A 5,771-nucleotide genomic window follows, 5' to 3' on the forward strand; every position below is an offset into this window, starting at 1 on the left:
TAGCACTGATGTTAGCGCATGTAGCTTGAGTGTCGAAGTAGAAACATGACAATAAAAAGGTTCTGGTTCGGGACTTTTGTATGTAAAAATAAAAAATTCAGTTAATTGCGCAACATGTTTTAATACCTTGGAATCTATGAAATTATTATTTAAAATTAAAGCATGAAAATCCCAGAGCTGTTAAAAATGTACGTGCATCTGAAATGTTCCTCTGACATCCCTGGTGTTTGTGTTTTGGTTTTCCTTATAATTTTGATTGTGACCTTGTTGTGATTTTTAATTACATTTTTTAAATTCCTTTCTCTATTGGCAGTCTGGATCGACACACGTGTCCTCACAGGCTCCTGATAAAACCTCATGTATTATTTCCAGCTGCCACTCAGCAGAAAACAAACTCCTGATTTTCCTCCTTTCTTTTCTCTCTTCATTCCTCCGGCCGTCTGTCTGAGCCGCCGGCCAGCTGGACGGATTCCAGGTGAACTTTGTCCAGATTGCCTCCTTTTCCTGCTGCGTCCGAATGCACCATCAGTTACTGAGCCGTCCTCCTCCGCCAGGCTGGATGAAGGTGACTGAAGGAGTTAACTTCACGCTGAAGGTGAAGAAATCTGGGCTTTTTGCAGCTCAGATGGAGACCAGGATTAAATTACAACAGAAATTTCATCATAAAAAATCCTTGAGGTTTTTTATGATGCTGATAATTTTTTAGATTCCTTTCTGCCTCCTTTTAAAACGATAACACGTGAAATTAGAAAAAGTTTTTACTGATGCAACAGTGAAGAATAAACCCAACATCTGTGATCTGGATCAGTTTACATCCTGATTCTGATTCAGTTTCTCTGACATTCAGCGCTAAACGTCTGCAGTTCCCATCATGCACTTCTTCAGTCGATCCCTCAGCAGGAGCTCCGTTTGGACTGGGTTGATGAAGGTTCACCTCCTCTTCCTCGCTCCAGGAATCCGAGCCGCTGCCAACAGAACAGTAAAGCAGCTCGGTTCTGTTTACTCTAGAACAGAACCGTAGAAGGTCCATGAAGTCGCTGCCTCTGGCCGGTTACGTCACTGCAGCTGCTGCTACCTTTATGTCTGCCCTGTAAACCCAAGCGGGTCGGTGGGACCGTCCAAGTTCTGGGTTCTGGTCGGGTTCTTACATCCCGGTCCAGTTTTCATAGAGAAAGCTCGACCTCCAGATGTTTAAAACAAACTAAAGATGTTTTTCACCTGGTTTTTGTTTTCATCAGTTCGTGTGGCCTCCTGGCTCGAGGCCATAGATCTATGTTTCTAGATGTTCTGTTCTGTGCTGCTGCTCTGCTTTGTGCTTTTCGGTTTCAAACTGTTGTGCAACATTATTAGATTTTTATCATCTCTAATATTCACGCTCCATTTGGTCCAGTTACTAATAAACGCCTTCAGATTGTAAAAATCACATTAATCAGAAACTTTTAACATTTACAGTTAATTAGAACTAAAGTTCATAACGTTACAGAGTCTCTGCAGTTAAATTAGTTTTCTAATGATTATGACACATTTTTCTGATCGTGCAGACTGAAGCCTGACCAGGGGCCCGGTCAGGGGCCCAGTCAGGGGCCCGGTCAGGACAATGAGGTGAGAGCAGAGCTGTTTCTGTTCAGACGTAATGGAAGAACTGAAGTCATGCAGCTGAATGGGTCTGAGTGGGAGGCCAGCTGGTTCTGGAGGCTTCAGACTCACTGGTCCAGTTCAGACCAGCAGTAAACTGCAGCTTGTGACTGTTTCCTCTCTGAAAAGTCATTAGTTGTGTTTCCAGTGTGAATCGTGTCTTTGTGAGTCAGACAGAATCGAGGACATGAAGTGTGTTGGCCGTTTGGACCGGCGCCATCAGTTGGATAACAGCAGCGTTTTCAGCTCCTCTTGTTCTTTATTCTGCTGCAGTCGGAGTTTCCTCCATCATCCAAACATTTCCTCCGCAGAGCCGGAAGCTTCTGAAACTCAACCTGCTGAAACTCAACCTGCTGATTGATTCAGACTCAACACGTCCAAACGCTTCAGAGCAGCAGAGAGACGCTGCAGCAGCAGAGAGACGCTGCAGCAGCAGAGAGACGCTGCAGCAGAGCAGAGAGACGCTGCAGCAGCAGAGAGTCGCTGCAGCAGCAGAGAGACGCTGCAGCAGCAGAGAGTCGCTGCAGCAGCAGAGAGACGCTGCAGCAGCAGAGAGTCGCTGCAGCAGCAGAGAGACGCTGCAGCAGCAGAGAGTCGCTGCAGCAGCAGAGAGACGCTGCAGCCTCAGAGAGTCGCTGCAGCAGCAGAGAGACGCTGCAGCAGCAGAGAGACGCTGCAGCAGAGCAGAGAGACGCTGCAGCAGCAGAGAGTCGCTGCAGCAGCTTAATGCTTCCTGCTGTCGGTGAGCCTGTAGAGTTTCCATCATTAAAGGAAGATACCACTGACCTCTAATATGATGTTGATGTGAAGCTGATAAATATTTATATCTTTTCTATGCCAGATAAAGATTTGGGATTTATTTCAATGTTTTATTAATTTGTTTGAAACATTTTCAGTTTGTTTGGATCAGATTAAAATGTTTTAGGTTTTGTTTCCTGTTTCCAACCCCTGATCCTGTTTGTGATTACTTCCCTCTGGAGGTCAAAGGTCATGTGACTTTATCTGCATCCTCTCACCTCACTGATGAAACCAGATTTTATTTTTTACTGTTTTCATCCTCAGAGCCTCTCAGTCACATGAATTCATGTTTCATCCAGCAGATCTGACTGAGTTTCTCTGATGATTTTCATTTCTTTATGATCCGTTCTGGTCCAGGACCAGCAGATGTCCTCAGCTGAACTGGTCCAGCTCCCAGTTCAACTGTTTGATGTGCTCCAGTTGGCGGGTCACCTGATCGAACCTCCAAGCCCCGCCCCTTTCCCCCGGTCAACATGGCTCCTCTCTGGTCCAGTCCACAGTCTGAAACCGGGTCACAGTTTTATATGAACTTAATGCAATAATACAAAACAACCTCTGATTACTGGCGGTTTTCTAGCAGTTAGTTAGGTCGTTTTAAAATTATTAGTAGTTAGTTAGGTCAGTTTAAACTTGTTTGTATAACCTTTATTTTTAACAAGACTTAATCTATTCAGTATGATAAACATGGCTAATAAATAAAAAATGAGCAAAAATGCTTATTTTAGATACAAGGCTAATGTTAGCATGAGGGCTATAATTAGTATATTGAGTCACTAGCATGATAATGCTACCATATACACGTGGGTTATCGCTAGCATGTTAACTAACACAAAATTACTCCATTCAGTATGCTAACATTAGTGTATAAATTAAAACTATACAAAATACTAAGTTTAGCTTAGTTGATTCAAGTAATATCGACATGCTAGTGACTCAATATGCTAATGACAGCCATCCTGCTAACATTAGCCTTGTACCTAAAATAAGTATTTTACATAATTTCATATTTATTAGCAGTATTTACCATAATGGATGGATTAAGTCAAGGTAAGTAAACATGCTGGTGACATCACACCAGCATGTGCTACTGACATCATTCAGTATGCTAATATTAGTGTATAAATTATAATTATCCAAAATGCTAAGGTTAGCTTACATGCTGTTGGTAACGTGAGGCACCAGCATGTTAATTTACAGTGACTTAATCCATTCAGTGTGATAAACATAGCTAATACATATGAAATTATGTAAAATGCCTTGTATTTTAGATACAAGGCTAATGTTAGCATGAGAGCATGGGGCTGCCACCCGTTCCCTAAAATATGGAATCATATTTGGCTGTTAAATGTTGCGTGAACCGATACGATTTGTTCCATGTTTCTATAAATGTCCGATACACACATCGATCACACACATATCAACACTAAGTGAAACAATAATGACCAAAATAAAACAGGAAATATTAAGGTCAGCTAAATTGTAGTGGTGGAACCAAAGACGTTATGGTTGTGGGAACATGGACATGTTGACTCATCCTGCAGGCGCTGCAGAGACAAACCACAAAGTCTCTGGTCTCCTTCAGGTCCAGAAGGTTTAGAGTAGCTGTTGATGCTGGAGGCGACCCTTCAGTGTGTGTGTGTGTGTGTGTGTGTGGGTGGGTGGGTGGTGCATTCCCTCTGACTTCAGTCTTTGTTTTAGTGTCCACAGCAGCGGGACGTCCTGCGTCATCAGTCTGAGGACAACGCGGCTCACCGCTGATGGCCCTGCAGGGAGGAAGTGATGCGTGAAGAGACGGAAACCAGGCCGGGAGATGAAGAACGGAGGGCTTAAAAATAATGCAACTCTGCCCCCTGGTGGAGAAGTGAGAGAAGGAGACCTGAAAACCAAACGTGTTGGAGAATTAAACAGTAAGAGACTGAAGAGGAAAGGATGAAAATAAAACAACAGACATAAAACTGGAAGATGAAACTGACCTTCACCTTTAACTGCATCAATAAAAAAAAACCTTAATTTTTTTTTATTTAAACTTTTTTTTTAAGTTATTTATTTTTAAAAATTATTTTGTGACCTTACAATCACAAATCCTCTGCAGACAGTGTCTCTCCGTCTGCATATTTCTCTGACCTGTGAGTTTATAGGTAATTTACGACATATAAGATTTCTACACTTCACAAAACTTTTACAGAAAATATTTATTGCTGTTTGCCAGTGGGTTTGTTAATGAGCATTAAAAGAAAATAAAATTTTGTGTGAAATATTCACAGTTCAGGAAAACAAAGTTTCTTTAAATCACCAGTAAGAGGCTAAATTCAGCTCAGAAATGTTTAAAAAGTTCAAAACTTCCTTTGACATCAGTGTTGCTTCATCAAAACAAAGATTTTATATTAAATTCACCAAATCAAACATTTTTATAAAGTTTGATAAAAATAATTTATCTTTGTTTTCTTTTGTTGTTCAGGAAATAACTTGCTGAATTTTAACACATAAAAATGAATCGCTGCTGTTTGGCTCAAAGAAACCAGAAGCTGCTGAATTATTATTAATATTTGTTTATTTGCTTAATTATGGTCAATAAAATTAAGAGTTAATTAAAGCCAATTGCTTCAGTGAAATTCTGCTTCATTGAGCAGAAAAAAACATCTTAAATATTTACATGAGACTTTTGAGGTGTTAAAGGTCAAAATGAATCTGTTAATAATATCTGAATTTATGTATTTGAAAAACTTTATCCATTAAGATAGTTTTAATGTTTCCAAATGAACAAGGATCCAATAAAACATGAACCTGAACAGAACTTCTCCATCATTCCTGCAGCTTCTTTATTTCCTATTTTTATTTTCAACTTCAGTTTGAAAACAGCAGCGATGGATTAATTCTGCCATGAACAGCTTTTAATATAATGAACAGATTTTTGTTCACTGAATCTGTTTATTATTTATGAAATACATTCTTTCATGTCCCGTTTTATCAATTTATTACGCGGTGGTTTTATGTTAATGTGAATTTAGAGACATAACATTGAATTTTAAAAAATCCTCCCAAAAAGTCTCGATCAGAAACCTCACGACTCCCTGCAGTACCTCTGCGACACGCCTAGGGGTCGCCACCCTCACGTTGAAGACCTCTGGCTCAGACGGATTTATTTCCCAATAACACAAGAAATCATCTGAAAATTGTATTTGATTTTTGTTTACAGGAAAGGAAAAAAAAAACAGAGAGAAGAAATTTATGAGGGGAGCCAAAAATGTTTCACCGTGTGGCTGAATCCCAGAACCAGAACCAGAACCGGGAGGAAGGGGTGGAAATGTCCCTCTCTCCCTCCGTAGTTCCCTTCTTAG

Source organism: Xiphophorus hellerii, chromosome 12, assembly GCF_003331165.1.
Source record: "Xiphophorus hellerii strain 12219 chromosome 12, Xiphophorus_hellerii-4.1, whole genome shotgun sequence".
Taxonomy (NCBI): Eukaryota; Metazoa; Chordata; class Actinopteri; order Cyprinodontiformes; family Poeciliidae; genus Xiphophorus; species Xiphophorus hellerii.